Consider the following 21,695-nt stretch of genomic DNA (forward strand, 5'->3'; position numbering starts at 1 on the left):
ACGGGTCTGGTTTGCACTCTATGAAACTATAAAATAAAATAATATCCATTTTCATGTGAGGCAGCTTGCGCTCTCGGGATCTTTGTCTGTTGCACAGGTCTTCCACAGAGGAGTGCCCAGATACCCAGGGCTCAGTTTCCTCCAGGTCTGACCAGTGTTCTCCCAGAGGAGAGGAGACCTAAACTTGTGGCTGCTCTGAAGTTTTTTTCCCAGACTTCTTACCTTTTCTCTTGCAGTGTTGGAGCATTATTCCAGCCCCAATACCCCTTTTCTTTTCTGCCCTGGGCTTTGCTTTGTGTTCCTTGTTTTTACACCAGCCTAATCGGGTATTCCCAGCATGGTTGCGTGGAATTATTATCTCTACCTCGGCCCGTGCTAAGGGCTCCAGATCATTCCCTAGATGACACTGTAATGGGATGGCAAAGCACCCAACCACCTTTTTAATTTTGTCCAGTAACCCCTCCCCACTTTAAGGGCACGGTAGCCATGAGATGAACTTTAGTATAGTTCTCACCATTGGTGACTAGTTAAGTTTGTCCAGCGCAATACTGCTCTAGGGATACCAGTTTTTTTTAGTCGCCATGGTTACACGTGCACCTATATCTCTGTGCTTCTACTCTAACCCCATTGATGTGTGGCTGTCCAGGTTACGGAGCCAGACAGCCAGAGCAGTTGCTTCAACCCCACACTTTTTAGATTACGGTAGAATCCCATCTGTAAACTCACCACTTCAGTTGTAACTGCGGGTGTACTAGTAGAAGCCTTTTTGGAACCAGGAAAGCCCCCAATTAGGTGTCCATTTGCCTTACAATTGAAACATAAAGTCTTTTTGAAATCCCACTTCTTACTCTAGTACCCACCCTCCAGGACAGGTTTTTGTGGTACTTCAGACGTCTTTTTTTTTTTTTTGTTCTTAGAATGTTCCACATGTTCCCAGTAGAGGGAAGGACTAGGTTTTGGGCAGTGAGGTGATTGATAAGGCGTAGCAGGGGAGGTGGCAAAAAGGGGCCGGAGGGTCCATGGGTGGTGGTGGGTGGGTTTGTTAATCAGTGTCCACTTAGTGTTTTACAGGCTTAAGACACAAATCCACTGACACCAGGTCGACGGGCAGGTGATTTCTACTGTTAAGGCAGCAGAAGCAAGCCAGCAGACTACGGAGCGGGCACTGACTTTAATGCCAGGTAAGGATGTAAGGGTGACTTTGTCTGCCCCGGTTATGTTGTCAATTGTGGTGGAGGCTGGGAATGGAAAGGAGTAAACTACATGTCTGCAGATGTACTGTTAAGTTAAGGACACTGTTGGGCACGGAGGAAAACGGGTCCGCTACAAAAGGGTACACAAAAAGTGTCTGCACAAAGGGACGGAGCATCTTGTACACAAACCGGTAAGTAAGCACGAGAACAACAAGGGGACATGGCTTAGAACATGAGAACTGATGCTGTGGAACAGATTGTGATGAGAGGTAGAAATGCACGGTCAAAATAAGGCATTTCAAAGAAAGGAGTTGAAAAAAGTTGTCATACATGTGACAAAGCCACTGGGTGCACACCACAGAAAAAAAAAATGGCAGGAATTATATGTCGGAATGTTTTCACTGTTGCATAGTGAGCTGGAAGCTAAAGAGGTTTAAGGAGGAAGAATACGACCTGTTCAAACGACCTAGGGTTTCCATAACAATATAAAACTGAACAGCAGCTTTTTCGCTTTTCGATAGTGTATATTTCGAAAGGATCCAGAGCAGAGTGTGGCCCTGTTTAAATAGTTGAATGTTGTAGGAAGCTGGCTCTGTATATGGTATACCACTTGGAGTTTATACCATGCACAGAGTCCAGAGATTCCCCCAGAAGTGTTCAGGGCTCAATGAAACCCAAAGTGCTCTATTTACTCCACTATTGGAGCTTTCATAGTTTCACATGCCTGATTCATTCTCCGTCGTCGAGACTGGAGTCTCCGTTACATAAAAAAACAATGCCCAATAGTATAGCAAACTGAAAAGAGGCCCAGGCCCATTTCCCTTTTGCAACCTATAACCTTCGTTATGTAAAATAGACCGAACTTGTCACTGAACCAATAAGCAACTCCTCACCCTCTAGAACACATTTCTGAGAGAACCTTTTGCCCCTCAGATTTTCAAACGCACGTTTTGCTAGGGCGTCTCCTTTGAGCTCTGTTCAAACTCTTCAATTTCTACTCCATCTCGATTGGATTTGAGTTTTCTTCTTCAGATTTATTTACTACCTACTATTTCTCCAACTGTTACAATGACTGACAAGGAGAAAAAAGGTTTTATTTAGAGCCTGTGCCACCTGTTCAAAGAAAAGGCACTATGCAGACGACCCTTAAAGGATTGCATCTACTACCTTTATCCAGATCATCAAGCAAAGGATTGTAAGGTATGTCGTACCTTTTCAAATAAAACTTTGAGGGCTCGTGAAGGAAGACTATTACTTTGTCTTCAAAAGCTTAAAGCCAGGAAGGAAGTTATGTCTAGGGTCTTCTGGCTGCAGTCCCTCTAAACCTCCCCCAAGCAAAGAAAAGGAGAGCATGGGTCATGCTTCAGGGGTAAAACATACCAAGGACTTCAGGGCTAGGCTCTGCCCCCCTGACTTTCCATGCCCTACTGTGAGCAAGGGCCTGGCCAAAAACCTAGGGGTTTGGTTCGATGAAGACTTGAACTTTTCTTCTCAGATAAAAAAGCTGACAGGGACATGTTTGGGGACCCTTAAAATCATGATGATATTCCTTCCTTTGCTGCCAGTGAGCGCTAAGGAGACGGTGGTCAGAGCAATGATTCTGTCTCACCTAGATTACACTAACGCCTTGCTGGCTGGCAGTCTGTCTTACTTGACCAGGAAACTTCAAGTAGTCTAAAATGCGCCCGCCAGACTGCTACTGGGATTGCCTCGTAGACAGAGGCCGCATTAATTTACATACTCTGCATTGGCTCCCGGTGGAGTCTCGCATTTAATTTAAAATGCTTTCCATGGCTCACCGTGCTCTGCATGGTCTTGGCCCTAGCTATTTGCAGAAGCGATTTTATAAACCTTCATGGCACCTGCGATCATCGGATCAGCTACTAATGAAAAATCCTCGGTTCATCCGCCAGAGGCTTGGCGGCAACTCATTTGTTCGCAAAGCCGCCCTGGCTTGGAACCTACTACCGATGGCTCTAAGGAGTATCCATGACCCATTGCTTTTTTTAAAAAAAACTAAAAACGCTGCTGTTTTAGATTGACATCGGAGTATGGATAATTTTTAATTCTTTCTGGAGTTAGCGCCGGGACACTTTCAGTAGCTGTGCGCTGTATAAATTTAATATAACATAACAAGAGGAAAAGCTCACAGTCCACAATCACCCACTAAAGTCAAACATTCAGTCAAGAAGCCGGCCTCCACACCTTCTGAGGGGATATTGGAGAAATCTACACTGTCGACGGGAGCGTCGACGAAGAAGATGGCGGCGTCTATGTAATCGGAGGTAAAACTTATGTCTAAGACTTTATCACCGTCGGCGGCAGTGTCGATGCCGAGATCTGTGGTGACGACTGCATCGACTACAATGACTACAGGTAACAATTGCGCCGTTGACTGCAATGACAACAGTAACGGCATAGTCGATGGTAGCGTTGACAACGATAACGTCGGTGGTTGCGATGCCGAATTTGTCGATGAGAGGGAAAAAACCCAGAAAATGGGTTCTTGCCAGGAAGAACCCATCACCAAGTAAGGTGACCCCTTTGGTAACATCTCACCTGTTGGGGGGGAGTCAGAAGAAGTGGAGGATGATGGCGGTCCTTTTGGCTATGCTAGTAGCCCGTCGCAGTTGCAAATAAAGTACCAAGAGGGTGACTCAGAGGACGAATATGAGGGGTTTTAATGTCGTCCCCAGCAATAATACCGCCAGGAGGAGATGGTGAGTGTTCTATCTTCATTGCTAAAGGATTTGCAGTTCATGCTGGAGGATTATAAGACATCCTGTTCCTCATACCTCTATAGAATTTCAGGTGACTACGCCTCAACCACGCTCTACCAGGTACGCCAGTGCGTAGGTGATAAATTTTACCAGAGCCCTTGCCTAGATCTCCACCAGCAAGATCTCAACTAGAGCCAGTGACCACGGATGATGATGAGGAGGAGGGAGAGATAATGGACCCTAGCAGGGAGTGGGATGATTATCTCATTTAGTCGCTTTCTTCCCCTTCACTGAAACCTGTTGATTCACCACGTGAGTACATCAGTGGTTTTCATAATTTAATGGAGAGAGCCACAAACAGATTCACACTCACCATGTCCACAGACAAAGCAGAATGTTTCTTTTACGACTTCAAGGAACCTTATCTTAGTACATTTCGGTCCCTACCGATTGTCGATCATCTATGGAAAGAGGGCCTGAAAGTCCTGGAGACACCGGCAATGGTGACTCCAGTACTTCCCAGACTGGATAAAAAATATAAGGCACCTTCGGATGCTCCAGCTTGTCTTCTAGGCCACCCCAAGCTGGACTCCGTCATAACCCAGGCGGCTCAGCAGAAGACCAGGAATCAGTCCGCTCCTATTACGACACCTCCGGACAGAGAGCGTAGGAGATTGGACAATGCGGGAAAGAGGTTTTCCTCTGTCTGCCCTGTTAGTTAAAGCTTTGAATGCCCTGGCCATTCTAGGCAGGTACGATAGGCAGATGTGGTGTGACCTCTCGCCTCCTGCATTCCAGAGGCTGACAGACCAAGATTCTGCAAGAGGGAGAAAGGACTTCGGCTGAAGTCATAGATTGTGCTATGGACATGGACATCGCAACCACAGCCTTCAGATCGTTGGGAGGAGCGGCGGTCCTGTGCAGACAAGGATGGCTGAGAGTGACAGCGTTCAGGCCGGAAGTCCAAAATAAGATCTTGGACCTTCCTTTCAATGGAGAGGATTTTTTCGGAAATCACATAGGCTAGGTACTGCAAGGTATCAAAAAAGATACTGATACAGCGCAATCATTAGGAACACTACAATATAGGAAGTTCCTTTTCAAGGCTCTAAAGGTAGAGGCCAATCCTCTTTCAGAGGAGGATACCAGCAGGGAAGGTATTCATCCTACTCTAGATCATCGCAGCCTTACCGTATGTAGTATACGCACCGTCAGTCAAGAGGCTACACAAAATCTACACCTAGAGGGTAGGGGAGGTAGTCAGGGAGGGGGAGAGGTGCGAGCAGGGGTAGTCGGGGGGCAGCCTCGCGTGCGTCCCCTATAACGTCCCCTGTAACAAACAGCAACAACAGCAGACTCCTTGGCAGTTTGACCCCTCCGACACAAGATAGACAAGTAAAACTTGGAAATCCTGCCAGAGAGGCAAAAGGTGATCCTGCCTCCCATTGCTCCCCACGTCTTTACGTTCAATTTAGGAGCCAGCAGCTAGTAGACCCTCCCAAGGGAAGACCGGAAACTCTAGAAGAAGTCACCATTTTATTGGTTCCACCACCAGCGGTCCCTTCCCTTGCGATCTGGCCTCCTAACAGAAGCAATGAGATCGGGGAGAGTTAGAAAAACAACCACTACAGCGCCAAAAAAGAAGGCTAAACCGGAGGCGGTCCTCGAAACCACTCTTACGATCCCTCGTAATTCACCGAAGCTCCAAACTTTGCCTGCATCTGGGAAGCAACACCTCAGCAAGAACAACAAGATCCTTGGCCAGGCACAAGCCTTTAGCGGGCCAAAACCCCGGTCGCTACTGGACTACTTTAAAAAAGTGCCGGGTTCACCAATGGCTACTTCTCCCCCTCAACTGGGGGAGGCTACGAACTCCGGCAGCATCGGACATACAGGATATTTGGCAAAATCGGTAAAGTTAAACACGCTCTCACCACAAATGCTGTTTTCAACAACTACTAAAACGTCGGCCCCGACCAAGAAGTATTCATCTTCGGGTCTGTATTTAACGACCTGAGACTAGCCCTAGAGGGTGGCGGGAGGACGGTGGAAGATTTGCCATCAGGCAACCAGCCTCCATTGATACAGCCCCATCCACCACTTGCCTCCAACAAGCAAGAGGCAGGTTGCACCTCACCGCCCGCTGGGCCACCAACCACCGACGCACTCCCCCAAGCAAGCCAGCTAGTGACCTCACCATCTCAGTTATCTCACCATTTTAACATCCCAGAGGAGGTTATTTCAGCTTCTCACCGCCAATTACTTTTTCCACAAATTCACACGTTCTCCAACCAGGCATCTAACAATGTTATTGATAACCCCCCCCCCCCCAGCTGGACACCAATAGTCCTCCAAAGGAAAGTCCGGTCCTGCCCAATCAACAACAATGCCTGCTTTCACCACTAACAGCAAAAATAACTACACCTAAATCTCCCTTTAAACCTGATATAAACGATCACAACCTAGCGGACTTGTCCCTTTTTCTGAAAAATTCACAAACCCCTTCTACTCCAAGCCCAAAAATAATCAAACAGCAAGAAGTACTTACTACACAGTCTTTGGCCCCAACTACTTCAAAATTCCAATCGACAGTTATTGCATTAAACTACCATTCAGATAAACTGGACACGGTTGACTTATTGAACACGCTAGCAGTATTTACAGCAGGGATCGTCAATAAACTAGACAAACTGAATAATTTAATCGACGCACAATCATCCTCAAAACTAGTACAGTCGGTTTGCTGCTGCTCACCAATTATTGACTCACTCTCCTCTTTGCCAGCCATCCTCTCCATCGTTATAGACTAGGTTAAGCAGCTGAAAGAAGGCGGCTCGCAAAAAAACCTACACAAGAAACCGCAAACCACTACAAACTCGTGTTTAGAAACTGATAACATCCAGTCATCCCTTGTATCTGCTCCCCAGACAAGTGGGGATCAAGATCCTCAAATAGGCGATGGCAATAACCAAACAACAGAAAAAGTAAGGTGTCCCTGACTCTTTTAGATTGGCGGATTTGAGATAGTCAACTAAATATTTTTGGACATGGTCTAGCTTTACAGAAATAAATCTCTGTATCTTCATATGGATTGCGGCAATATAACATTCGAATTTCCAGGAAGACGACAGCACGGAGGAGCAGGGAGGCCGAATTCTAAATGCGAGAGTGATAAATCCTAATAAGGAGAACGGCTTCTGGACAAATGGTAAGAAGCAACCAGACTAACATGAACAGTGTCCATTCACGAATTGGCCAGATTCAGAAACAGAAAATAAGACTATAAGAAGTTCCTTCCCCACCAACGGTGGCTCCTTCGTGCAACTAGAAGACTATATCTCGTTAATGAGCTCGAGGATATATGAAAGACCTGAGCAACTCATAGTACGTGTAGCAATCATCTGAAACGAATCTACCGTAAAGTACACAGAGATACTGGAGTCAAATGTTTTTAAGGTCCTGAAGGTGTCAAAAAGAAAACAAAGCACCGAAACGCTGCGTCGACTGTTGTTGTAACTTTGACTGTTTTTTAATACTTGCATTGTATGACCACGTCAGGTGGTGTTTTTAACTATATGGATGTTATGGATGTTTTTAGATTGTAACCCAATTGGGAGGGTAATAATAAATGCTATGTTTTTTTAACATGACTAAATTGTTTGAGTGCTATATTCAGTTGTGTGTTTAATTGAATCGATTGTAGCCCAGCAATTCAACTCCGCCTAGTGTTATATTGCCGCAATCCATATGAAGATATAGAGATTTATTTCTGTAAAGCTAGACCATGTCCATAAATATTTAGTTGACTATCTCAAATCCGCCAATCTAAAAGAGTCAGGGACACCTTACTTTTTCTGCGGTCAAGATCCCCCTCCCTGCTAAAAATTACAGGGGAACCTCCCACTTGTTTAATACAATAACCAAACAACACCACCTCTACACCAATTGCCCTTAAGGACCCCAGCTCCGGTCCCAATCGGGCTAGTAAACTACACCTGCCCTAACGGGGGAGAGCACCAAGGTAGCCTGGACCTCTGAATCCCTCAACTTAGAAATACAGTCCGCTCCTATGCCTCCTCTTTCCAAGAGAGAGCGCAAACACCAACGCAAACATAGAAATAAACTTAAAGTCAAAGAAACATCTGCCCCCCAGAAATTATTTCTCGTCTTCACAACGACTTTTAAGAAGGCAGGTGTAAACATTTCATCAACACCTCCAACCCCTATAAATACAGCGCACAATGATCCACTAGGGGGCCTATCCCCAAGTCCCGGTCAAAATCCCTCCTCATGCGGTCGTGCCCCAAGTACCCCATTGGGTCCCTCGGGGGCTCCTGCACAAACAGAGGGACCTGATCCACAGCTCGATACAGGAAAGCCAAGGGCACCACTCAAGGATTCTCCCACCTTGAGGCACATAGGCATCGATTTTACCTCCCCAACCAGCCCTTCAACCTCCTTTGGCAGAGCAAGAAAAATTCAATACTGATACCACTCCTTTAAAAACAATCTTCATTCACAAATCAACAAATCTGCAAACCAGGCAGGTAACGTGGCCAGGATCTCAACATCAGCCTCTTCCCCATTGTTAGAACTGGCATCATTGGCCTGAGTCTCTCCTCCAGTTTTTTCTGTTTGCCTCCTCTGTTTACGATGTTTTTGCTGGTGTACTGCTTTGGGCACTGTGCCACTGCTGATCAGTGCCACAGTGCAAGTGCTCCCTATGTGAAATTGCTGTATTGATTGAATTCCATGTTTGGCTTATTTGGTTTACTATTAGTCCCTAGTAGAGTGCACCAAGAGTGCCAGGGCTTGTAAATACAAATGCTGCTCGTGGGCTTGCAGCACGTGTTGTGCCACCCACAAGAGCGGCCTAGTAAAAGTATGTCTGAAGGTCTACCATTCCTAGACCACGTGCAGTCTGACTGTCACGAGGACTGCGCAAGTACACCTACTTGCCAGTCCCTAAACCTTCCCTTAACTTCATGTTAGTCACCCCTATGGTAGGCCCAAGGGCAGGGTGCATTGTAAGCATAAGGTAGGACAAGCCTGACAAGGTTGGCATGTCCTAATAGTGAATTTCAGCCATATTCGTTTTTCACTATTGTAAGGTTACCTGCTCTCCATCAGTTAGAATGGGCTGCCGGGATTATTAATGCTATAATCCTAGCGGGCTCGGGGAGCATGGTGCAATGTCGAGTTTGGTATCCCTGAACTCAGGGTTTGATAACGCATCCGTTTGGGTGGATGGTTTTTGGACTCTGTTTGAAAATAGCACTTTTAGGAAGTAGCTATTTTCTTGTCTAACTGTCTACCGGTCTCTGCTGGTTCTGGTGTGCGTGTGACAGGAGCTGGGTGGCTCCAGAGGTCTGAATGAGTCAGTGTGGGATGAGTGGGGCATTTGCATTGAGAGTAGGGGAATAGTAGCTCCTGATAGCCTGCCCTGCCTGATACAATGCTGGCTCCGCCCCCTGCCAGGCGACTGATGACTCTGTGCCTGCCAGGGACTTTCCTGGCCCCACCTCCTGCCGGGCAACTGATGGCCCTGCCCCTGACAATGCTGGCTCCACTCCTGCTGGGCGGCTGAAGACTCTGCCCTGCACAGTGAATAGGCCAGGTGCCTCGGCCTGGCAACACCCACAACAAACCCAAGATGGGGGGGAAATTCCCCTGCATGGACAAAGGGATCAAAGCCAAAAAGGGGTATAAGAGAAGGACCCCTGAACCAAGAATTCAGATCACTTCTGACAAGGAAACCTGAACCAAGGACAAGAAGCCTGCTGAGCCAAGGACTGCCTACCCCTTCTGCCAGAGTGCTGTTTGTAGGGGGAATCCTGCAGTTGCTTCTTTATTTTTGCCAAGGAACCAGGAGAGAGGAACTGAGTGTGTACTCTCAAGCTTTGCTAAAGAAAATCTCCAAGGGCTGGAAGAAGTGCCAGTCTCCTGGGCCAAGGACTTCATTTATTTGCTGAAAGTGCTTGTTGCTGGAACTGAAAACCCAACACCTCTGAAGAATCCAGCAATCTCGACGACGCCGAATTCAGCTCGACATCGTGAGTAACAGCTCCAGTGTCCCGCACCTTCGACGCCGGCCGCCGGGCCCGATCGACGCCAGTAGCGACGCCAGTGAGTAGCGAGTTCGGCTCCAGCTCCAAGTGACCCTGTGTCAACACCGCCGCTGATCGCATCAACATCGAGCCCTCTCGACGCCGTGAGCGCTGCTCACTCTTGCAACATCGACGACGCCGTATCCTGCTTCACCTCGTGAGCGCTGCTCCTGCCTGACTTCGGTCGACGCCGCTGCAGATCGCCCCGACTCCGAGGCCCGATCGACGTCGAAGACGCGACACCGGACATCTCGACGCCGCTGATCGAGTGCTTCACTTTTCCAAGGTACTGTGTTGTTGGGGTCTGTGCGACTCCGGGCTCGACGTAGCGCTCCTCGCTGTCGACGCCGAACCTTTGGATTAACTTTGCCTCGACGTCGTGTGACTCCCGTGTGGGTTACATTGTTGCCAAGAACTGTGTTTTAAAGAAGAAGAGTTGCTTTTGATACTAAAGACTTTGTGCTAAGAAGAAACCGTGCTTGAACTATTATTTTTCCTTCCAAGAGTATTTATTAAGACTGTGGTATATTTTTGTCGTTATTTGGTCTTGTGCTAAGCCTTATATAAAAATCCTTATTTTTTATAATACTACTGTGTTGTGTCCATTTGTAGTGTATTCACTTTATTACTGTATGTGGTCATAAATGCTTAACGCACTGCCTCTGAGATAAGCCTGTCTGCTTTGCCAAGCTACCAAGGGGGTGAGCAGGGGTTATCTAAGTGTGTGATCCCCTTGCCCTGACTAGAAAAGGTGTGTCCCTATTTGTCAGAAGTGTATACCTCTGCCAACTAGAGACAGCCGCTTCTAACACCCATCAAAGAGTAGATGTAGGGGTCCCCCCTGAAAAAGTCCCCGGCTCAACCAAATTCCAAGGCCACACAGGGATCAAAAGTGACCTAAAACATACTTCGATCCTATTAGTCCCCGAATATAAATCAAGGGGGAGGTATGATACCCTTAACAGGTCAAATATATTAAAACTAGTAAACGACATCCCGGGGTTTGAAGCACTATTATCGGATGATATAGACTCAATTGAATTCCTGCCCCCAAGGGGCTACCAACCTTCTGAGGCAACCCTGGTGTTCTTTAGATCACCTTACTGGGCAGGAGTGTTCATAGACCATAAAGCCACTTTCCGGGATTGGGGCATCAGAATTTACCCTTACTCCACCCCTGGCTACCCCTCAGTGTTTTTAAATCGGCCAGGAGCAGGAACAAAAGCAGAAAGTCTCCCAGCTGGCAACAAAACTAAGCCTTACTCAATCCTAAAAAACGCGCTGGGGATCACAGACACAGACACCCCCCCTCTACTGGGGAACACGACCCCGACAACATCCAGGGATGGGGATGGCTTCCGGCTGTCCTGTCATGCGGGAAAACAGTCTGACCGCAGGATGTGCTTTCAGTGGATCAAAAACACAAAGCACCGGTACTACCATACCTCCAAAAATCTGTGACAAAGACAGACTCCGTTTTCACATTGTGTTCATGGAACATCAGTGGCCTCCAGCACAAATTAACCAATCTAGAGACACACTCCTTCATATACGGGCATGCACTAATTGCCCTGCAAGAAACATGGGCCACCCAAAGCTCACCAGTCACAGGGTTTATTGAAGTATGGAAGCCAGGAATCAGTCTGCCGCTATGGCCACCCAAAAGGGGGTCTGTCAATCTGTGTTTCAAATACCCTAAAAGGCCTGATTGTTCCGCTAAACTTTGAGGAAGACTGGCTAATTGGGGTTAAAATTAAATCATGGTCCAAGCAACGCTCACTCCTTCTCCTCAATGTGTATATCAACCCAAGCACGCGGACAAAAAAAAGGACATCTGGCACGCTTATCCACAATCATGAGCGATTTGGCCACTGACCACCCCGATTCGGACTGCATAGCGACGGGGGACTTCCAACACAAATCTCTTCCAGGGCAAACCTACAGATCTTGACGGACCTTCTCCATTTACTCAACTGGAGGTGCCAGACCAATCTAATGCTCCAAATCAAGCCCATTGTGCCCTGGGGGAGCTCCTCGTGTTACAACTCTACAGCGCTGGATACCTGGTAATGAACGGAAGGACACTGGACCCCCCCTTCCGCATCCCCCCCCCCCCCCCCCCCCCAAACTGGACCTGGACAAACGGGCACAAGAAAACCTTCCTGGACTTCTCTATTTGCAACTCAGACCTGTTCCATCATCTGGCCAGCTTTAGTATCCAACCACGACGGGAAAGTGATCACCGTCCACAGGTCATCATTCTTAATAAAGCCGGAGTACCATTCGTCTGCCTAAAGTACTTGTACTGGGATCTACACCGAGAATCTGAGGTGCTTAAAATGGAGCGATGATATAAGCCCTAACATCATGAAGACATGTTTGGCTCTCATCAATGGGGTCACAGATCAGACAGCTTCCCCGATTGCCGTATGGACGACTCTGCGTACAACTGGTCACGCTTTTTCCTGTTAAACCGCACCAACACAATGCCAGCACAATCCGGCAGTTCTCACTCACAACCCAGTCGAGGACGCTGAAGAAAGCCCGGAACAACGCCTTGCGGGCACTTACAAAATCCCCAGGAAATAATGATCTCAGTCATGTGTACAAATTAGCGCAAAAATTATTCAGGATGGGCACACAAAGACAAACGTCTATATCAAAACCAGCTATGGGCCAAGCTCCTTTGGGAAAGCAAAAACCGCAATGTGAGAACATTTTGGGCCTTGATCAACCGCTCCAACTCGGGGTCATCAAAAGATGGGTCGGCAAACATGCAGGAATCAGACTGGGCTGCCTACCTGACCGACCACTTCAGGTCCCCGTAAAGCACAGTGACAACAGGAAGCAGCTCCCCTAAAGCGGTAGAAGCACCCTAAAGCATCTGCAGGCGCAAGAACACAAACTGTGCAGGCTATTGTACAGATGACATTAAGATCAACGAAGAAATGGTCGCCAACGCTGTGTCAAAAGCAAGATCAGACGGGGCTCCGGGCCCAAACGCTTTGCCTCGGAGACTGTTCAAATCCAACAAAGCTCTTTGGTCGGGGCACTTAACCACCTTGTTTAACTTTGTGCTTAGGACTTCAACTGTTCCAGATTCCTGGCGCGGGGCTATAATTCACCCAATCCATAAATCAGGCTCCCGTGCCACTCCAAGCAACTATAGATTAATTGCAGTCCTTGACATCGAGGCAAAGCATTACGCAGGCATTCTTCTGAAGGAGCTGAAGGGATGGGCAGAACAGCGTGATTTGTTACCAATGAACCAAACAGGCTTTACTGCCAATTCAGGGACCGAGACTAACTTGCTTACATTGTCTATAATCATCGACAAAACGCTTTTATCATCAAGATCTGTGCACTGTTGTTTTGTTGATTTTCATAGCCGCGTTTGATGGGGTCCCAAGGGCAGCTCTATGGGGTAAACTGAAAAAATGGGGATCCCTGAATAACCTCTGGATGTGATAATCCAACTTCACTCACACACCTGGGTTCAGGTGAAGCTGGGGTCCGGCACGCACCTCTCACGGAAAATCATGACAACCAGAGGAGTCAAACGGGGGGGTGTGCTGGCCCCCCTCCTTTTTAACCTGTTCATTGCAGACCTGCCGGTCACACTTGATGAAATAAACAGTCACCCCCCTAAGGTTGGAGGCGTAGCAATAAGCAATCTTCTTTATGCCGACGATCTGGTTCTTTTTAGCCTTACTCTGGTCGGGCTTCAAAGGCTTTTGGACAGGCTACACAGTTACACAATTAAGAATCAACTTGAGGTAAACTTAAAGAAAACCCAAGTTGTGTCCTTTGGAAGGAAACGCAAAGGTGGCGGTGTGTGGTCATATAACAATAATAATCGAACAGGACGCTCATATAAATACCTAGGGGTCCACTTTGATTCCAGGGGTAACTTCTTCAAACAGCGTGATGAAATTGCAGTAAAAGCCACAATCCTACAGGTTAATTTATCTAAGCTTGCTAAAGAGCTGTCCGGTCCAACCCTCTCATTCCTACTGGAAATTTTGAGAGCAAAAATCGCACCCATCCGTACGTATGGTAATGAAATATTTAGGGGTAAGCTAAACACAACTCTGAACCAACTTGTGACCAAGATTTACAAAAAAGTGCTACATTCGCCCAAATCTGCCTCTGCTGCCCAGATCAGGCGAGAACTGGGCTTTTTAAATCATGAGGCTTTCAACACCGGCACATATCTAAACCTGTGTCACAAACTTAGAAAAGCAGCTATAGGTACTTTAGAGTCTCTAGTTTGGTTGGAGATTAGTCAGAAGAACCCTGGGGGCTCGTATGGCCGCCTGTTTACAGACTCTATCTGCGAAATGGCTGCGGGTGATCTATGGGCCCTCAATCCCAGCATGACAGCATTTAAAACATGTATCAAAAAGAGCGTCAGAATAACCTTCATAAATCCACATTGTGGGTGCTAGGAGGGGGCGCCTTGGCGGACCCCTGGGCCTCAGGGCTGCGGGTGGCTACGACCGGGCTGAAATATCTCGGCGTATTTCTATCGACCTCGGCAGCCACTGCTTGGGATCATAATCTCATACCAGTCTGGGAGAGGGTACAGTCGGACGTTAAGACTTGGTCTCGGATGCCCCTGTCCATCTTTGGCCGCTCTGCCATTTTTAAGATGGTGGCGCTACCACGCCTCTTGTATCAGCTACAGAACCACCCATATCCTGTCCCACCTCAGTGGTTTCGACAGGTCAATTCTCTGCTGGGCCGCTTCCTGTGGGCCGGAGGGGCCGCCAGGGTTGCGCTACGTACGTGCTTTTTGTCCACCTACGGTGGGGGCTTGGCCACGTCGGATCTGCAGTCCTACTATCAAGCCGCACACCTCCTCATTCTAAACGACTGGTGGTATAGCAATGGCGAAGACCCAGCCTACGCCCTGGAACGTGCCTTGATGGGCGACAACTCGCTCCACACCATCCTCTATTCACCCCGGTTGCGTCGATCTCTGCCGAGGGTTACACAACTTGTCTTTGCAGTGTGGCGGCAGGCCCTGCGACGCATGGGCTGGTGGGGCAGACTGACCGCGGAGACGCCCTTGTGGCGTAACGGCTTGCTACCGGAACTGTCTAAGCTATCAGGTTTTGATGGCTGGGACGCAATTGGTATTTCGCAATTAGGCCAAGTGATGTCTGGCACAGCCCTCAAATCCTTTCAGGCCCTTCGCACCGAGTTTGACATGCCCCAATCTCAATTTTTTCGATATTTGCAATTCCGGCATGTGCTGCTGCCCAGTCTCACCGGCATTGACTCCCTTCCTGACTTCAGCCCGATTGAAGCTAAGGTATTCATGGGCGATCTGGGAGATAAAAAAGTTTCACGCATTTACCAGACAATGGTCATCCATTGCTCCTCCACCCTCCTTCCACTGAAGGCGGCCTGGGAGATGGACGTGGGTCAGCTGGATGAGGATGATTGGCGTGAGGCCTTGGTATCCCCGAGGGGTGCGGCCATTGCCGTCCGATTCCGATTAATCCAATTCAAAATCCTGCACAGAGCCTACTATACCCGCGAGCGTTTGTGGAAGGCGGGACTGATAGAGTCCCCGGACTGTCTGAGATGCGGGCTGGAGAGGGGTACGTTGCTCCACACGTTGTGGTCGTGTCCTAGATTAGTTGGCTTCTGGAGAGGTGTATGGGACTGCTTGTCGGAAGTGTTGGGATGGACCCTCCCTCGTACCCACCGTCTGGGTCTGCTACATATTCTAGAGGGGGTTGGTGGCAATATGTACAAGAGACACCTGCTCCTCCTGGGGCTGGTGGTGGCCAAGAGAGACCTAGCCCGAGTATGGAAGGATGTGAGACCCCCCCCCCTGTGTGCGTGGAAGGCTGGCATAGACTTCTGCATGGGTCTGGAACGACCGATCTTTGAGGCCCGAGGGTGCCCCCGTAAGCACTTTAAGGTATGGAAGAGATGGGCGGACTACAGGGGCCTGTTGCTGGACCCCCCAGTGGAACCAGAGGAAGATCTTTAACTCCCTGTGGCCGGACGGCCCCGTTCCCCCCCCCCCCACACACACACTTACCACTTTGAGAATTTTCATCGACACCGTCCATACACACATGCATAGGGTTAGGGTGGGATTCAGGGGAGGGATCCGGGAGTTGGGGATGAGTGGATAATTTAGTGATAAAGACAGAGATGATCGTTTCTTATGACCTTGTGCTGCAATGATTGTTGACTGAATACTCAATTCTATTTTCTTGATTGTATCGGAATGTCTGATGGTGCCTTCCCGATTGTGGGGGTCCGTCTTGTTACATATGCTCATCTTTGTCAATAAACTTGTTGTGAAAAAAAAAAAAAGAGCGTCAGAATGTGCTCGCTCATTATGGACAAAGCGCTACTCCACAGACGCAGTCATGCATGGTCAGTCATGAACTCTTATGGGCGCATATCCCCGGCTACTTACCTCTCCTGTTCTTATTCATTGCACTTAAAGCGGAGTTTTCTGGCCATCAGATTGGGGGTTTGGCGTTTTTAAAAAGATCTGCCCATATGGCAGCGTACCACGGAAGATCTAACTTGCAAAGGGTGCGGCATGACAACTGAAACGCTAGAGCACGTGGTTTGCTTATGCCCCGCACTTACGTCCCAACGTAGACGTAAACTCGGAGCAGAGTGGAACAGGTTGGGTGTTCGGACCTGTAGACAGGCAATTATCACCTCTCTGTGCCCAGAAAACATAGCTCTGAATATCGCCTTTACAACATATATATGGGAAGCTTATCGCATCTTTACAGCTAAGGCGGAAGGAGCAGCATTCCCCCGCGCTGTCCCGTCCAGTGACCCAATCCAAGCTGCATCTTAGCCTTTAGCTTTAAGCAAAAAAAAAAAAAAAATGAGTCTTAGCTGCTATATGCCAGTATATCAAATCCCCCTGCTCTTTTGCTAAGTGTTATCACTGTCTAATACTTAATTGTTTTAATTTTTAAGGTGTAATATAAATCGAGTAACAGGTGTCGATAGATTTTTACTGTTTAACTGTGAAAAAATGTTTTGAAGCTTTTTTAATTACAATGTACCGATTTGTGAATTCAATTTGTTACGCTTTTAAGGATATTTTTCTTTTATCCAAATAAAGATTTTTATATATAAAGACAGCCTTCAGGATCCGGCTACACCTATCACTCTTACGTCACATGTTCCCTTGGGTGGAAAGATTGCTTATTATCTCCAAAATTGGCAGCAAATAACTACGGACCAGTGGGTCCTCAACATAATTCAATTAAGACACACTCTAGAACTTCCACAAACGCCCCCTTGTACACCACCAAGGTGGTCAGGCACTTACTTAAGATGCATCGGGAGATTCGGACAATGCTCCGAAAGGGAGCAATAGAACCGGTGCCGAACTCCCAGAGGGGAAGGGGTTTACTCACGATTTTTCCTAGTCAAGAAAAACACTCTCCAATGGTGTCCTATTCGAGACCTCCGATCCCTAAACACCTATCTCTAAAAGCAATCTTTCCCAATGGTTTCTCTTCAGGACATCTTTCTACTTTTAGACCCAGGAGATCATATAACCACAGACCTACAGGATGCGTACTTTCACATCCCCATCCATCCTTCCCACAGGCAGTACCTTTGGTTCATGGTTGCCGGAGAACATTACCAATTCAAGGTACTGCAGTTCGGACTGAAATCAGCCCCCAGAATATTCATGAAATGCCTGGCTCCAATGGCGGTTGTTCTAAGGAAACCGACACTATTTCCTTACCACGCTGACTTGTTGGTTAAGGCACCATCAGCAGCATCCGCCCGATCGCCAACAGCGGCTTGCGTGGATTTGTTTGCCAGGTTAGGTCTGACTTTAAACGAGGAAAAATCATCCCTTCAACCGACAAGAAACATCACCTTCTTGGGAGCGATACTGGACACAAGGCATTTCCCCTCCAAAGGAAGGCAAATGAGAATTACATCTCTTTTCAAAGACTTCACAAAAAGAAAGTGCCTTTCAGTATGCAAGTACGAGTCATTGCTGGGAACGATGTCATCTTGCATTCCCCTCGTACCTTGCTGCAGGTTAAGGATGCGTCCGTTGCGAGAGCAGCTAGATATACAATGGCTTCGAGCATAGGGATCCTTCGAAGACATAGTCAAGGTAACGCCGAACATGGTTCAAGCGGTGAAATGGTGGCCCCAAGAGCGGAACATCTCGCGGGGCCTTTCATTCCTCACAGAGCCAGCCCCACTGATAATTACTACACATGCGTCCCTAGAAGGATGGGGAGCCTTCCTTCAGGACCTTAAAGTCAGCAGCCGCTGGAAGTTGCACGAGCAGAAGATGCATATAAACTTATTGGAACTCAGAGCCGTCCGCTTGGCATTGCTGGCGTTCCTACCAAAAATAATATCAACTGTGTTAGTAAGAACGGACGACACAACAGCTATGCATTACTTTAACAAACAAGGAGGAACAAGATCACTCTCCCTGTCGCAAAAGGCCCATAGAATATGGGAATGGGCACTGCAACACAAGATATCCAGAACAGCAGAACATCTCCCAGGGGACCAGAACTTCCAAGCAGATACACTCCGCAGGCTCAAATCTACCTGCCACGAATGTGAGATTGACCAAGGGGTTCTAGACAACATCGTCCAAAGATGGGGGAGAACCAACAGTAGACCTCTTCGCAACAGCAGAGAACGGGAAATGCTGGTTCTTCGCAAGCTGGCTTCCCCAACGGGGATCCTGCGGGAATGCGTTTTTGATGGCATGGTCAGGCGTCTTTGCTTACGCCTATCTTACAATTCCCCTCCTGCCACGAGTTCTTATGAAGATCAAGAAGGAGCAGTGCCGGGTGATCCTGATATCCCCATGGTGGCCCAGGCAGCACTGGTTCACAGAGCTTCCTCTACTGTCGGAGGTCCATCCGATTCGCCTCTGGCCAATACAGGGGCTTCTGACTTTGTCCCAGGGACAAGTGCTACATCCAGATCCGAAATTATTGCACTTAGCGGCCTGGCTCCTGAGCACTGTAAGTTTCACCATCTAAAGATCTCAGAGGAATGCAAAGACATCCTATCAAAAGCCAGAGCGGAGAGTACGAACAAGACCCACAGAATGAAATGGGAAAGATTCCGTCTGTGGTGCCAAAGATGTAACATTCATCCTCTGAATTTGGCAGCGCATGAGATTATTCCATACATTTTACTTTTGGCTCATGCATCGATAAAGGTACATTTAGCTGCAATATCACTCTACAGGAGGACTTCCTCAGGACCAACTATGTGGTCTGCAAGAGTCATCCAACAATTCATGAAAGGATTATTCTGGGTTTTTCCTCCAGTAAAGCCTCCACCACATCTCTGGCAGTTGAACATTATTCTTTCTCAAGTAATGAAACAGCCCTTCAAGCCAATACACAGGGCAGATCCTAAATTTCTATCATGGAAAGTTCTGCTTCTCATAGCGCTCACTATAGCCAGGAGAGTGGGGGAATTACAGGCTCTCACGATTCAAGACCCTTTCTTACAATTTCAAGAGGATAGAATGATACTCGGGACTAATCCAAAATGTATTCCAAAAGTTCCAATTGACTCATTTAAATGAGCCACTAATGCTCAAACGGTTCTTTCCTCAACCAACAACCGCAGCGTAAAGAGCTCTCCACTTGCTGGATGTCCAACGCTGTCTCAAATTCTATTTACAAAAGACAAAACCCTTCCGCAAATCTTCACAACTGTTTGTTGCCTTCAACACACCCAGGAAGGGCTTCCCTTATCAAAAAAAGGAATTGTCAGATGGATTTCCAGTGCGATAGAGTATTGTCATCAGACAGCTGGAAAGCCTTTAAATGCACAAGTTCGTGCCCATTCGACAAGAGCAGTGTCCACCTCCACTGCTTTGTTTGCGGGAGTACCGATCCAGGATATCTGCAGGTCAGTGACCTTGAAGAGTACACACACCTTCACCAGGCATTACTGCTTGGATGCAGCCACAGGAAGAGATGTGGTGGTGGGAGAAGCGGTGCTGAGAAACCTTATCCAGTAACGGTGAGCCCTCTTTTCATCCCTCCGTCCTGGTTTCTTGGATACAAATGCACAGTTTTTATTATGTTTAGTGAGTGGTTACATTTCTAATATGCAGAATTCCATAATCAATTTGTATAGATAAATGATGTCTTGCATAGCTATACCAGGTCTGCATGGAGTCTAAAAATAAAATAAAAGTCCCTTATTCTACTGCTCGCTATTCTGATCCAGGCATGTGAATCTATGAAAGCTCCAATACAGGAGTAAGAACACAAGTTGCTTACCTGCAACTGTAGTTCTCCAGTATTGGAAGCTTTCATAGATTCACATGCAACCCACCCTCCTCCCCTTGAGAGGCTCACCTCGGATTAAGCACAAAAGGTGTTAATGGCACAAGTGCATGAAAATGTGAGGGGCAAAAGGTTCTCAGGAGTGTTTGGTTCAGGGACAAGTTTGGTCTCTTTTACATAACGAAGGTTATGGGTTGCAAAAGGGAAATGGGCCTAGGTCTCTTTTCAGTTTGCTATACTACTAAGCATTGCTATTTTTTTTGTACCGGAGACTCCCGTGTTGACGACTGGGAATGATTCAGGCATGTGAATCTATGAAAGCTTCCAAAACTGGATAACTAAAGTTACAGGTAAGTAACTTGTTTTCTTGCGGTAGTGTGGGCGAGCAGCCATAGGCCTAACATAGAGTATAAGATATTTGTTGTGCATACAATGACCAATAAATTAAAACACGACTCAAAGGGAATCCAAAGCCAATTTTGTATAAGCTTCTTTCAAGATTTATTGTAAAACAAAGATCTTTGCGAAAAGTTAAGTGTTTTTAAATAGGAATTATGTACAGTTTCAAATGGACACTCTTGCAATTTTCAGTATTTGCTATGTTAACTTATGGAAGAAAATTAATTGGGTTTCGCAGGTAAGTAAATGTTAGACCTGGCACCATTGGCATGTGTCTCCCTTCCATTTTTGTTACTGTGCCTCATGTGTTTTGTTGGTGTTAGCTGCTCGGAGCACTATGCCACTGCCAATCAGTATCGCAGTGCAAGTGCTCCCTATAGAAAGTATCTATGTTGATTGGTTTCCATGATTGGCTTATTTGATTTACTGTCAGGCCCTAGTAAAGTGCACCAGGAGTGCCAGGGCTTGTGAATCCAAATGCTGCTAGTGGGCTTGCATTCCTGGTTGTGCCACCCACAGAAGCAGCCTTGTAAAATGTGTCTAGGGTCTGCCATTGCAGAACCTGTGTGCAGTCTGGTACTGTCATAGTGACTGCACAAGTGCACCCACTTGCCAGTCCCTAAACCTTCCCTGAACTTCATATTAGTCACCTCTATGGTAGGCCCAAGGGCACGGTGCATTGTAAGCATAAGGTATAACAAGCCCTGATGTGTGTGGCATGTCCTAATGGTGAATTACAGCCATTTTCGTTTTTCACTATTGCAAGGCTACCTGTTCTCATAGGCCAGAATGGGCTGTTGGAATTGTTACATCCTACATTCCTAACCGACTCAGGGAACATGGTAGAAAGTAAAGTTTAGTATGACTGAACTCAGAATAATAAAATACATCTTTTAGTAAAGTTTATTTTAATGTCCTGTGTTTGCAAATATCACTTTTAGAAAGCTGGTATTTGCTTGCCTAACCATTTCAGCC

At 47.2% G+C, this 21,695-nt stretch overlaps 1 long non-coding RNA gene across 1 annotated transcript in view; it reads left to right on the forward strand.

Annotated features, from left to right (window-relative positions):
* The first annotated feature begins 1,044 nt into the window (after nt 1-1,044).
* LOC144774200 (uncharacterized) overlaps nt 1,045-21,695 on the forward strand; it is a 31,099-nt gene continuing 10,448 nt past the window's right edge. Inside the window, exon 1 of the long non-coding RNA XR_013600125.1 lies at nt 1,045-1,181. This is a non-coding gene — a long non-coding RNA (uncharacterized LOC144774200). The remainder of the gene's footprint in view (nt 1,182-21,695) is intronic.

This window comes from Lissotriton helveticus, chromosome 1_1, assembly GCF_964261635.1.
Source record: "Lissotriton helveticus chromosome 1_1, aLisHel1.1, whole genome shotgun sequence".
NCBI classification, from domain to species: Eukaryota; Metazoa; Chordata; class Amphibia; order Caudata; family Salamandridae; genus Lissotriton; species Lissotriton helveticus.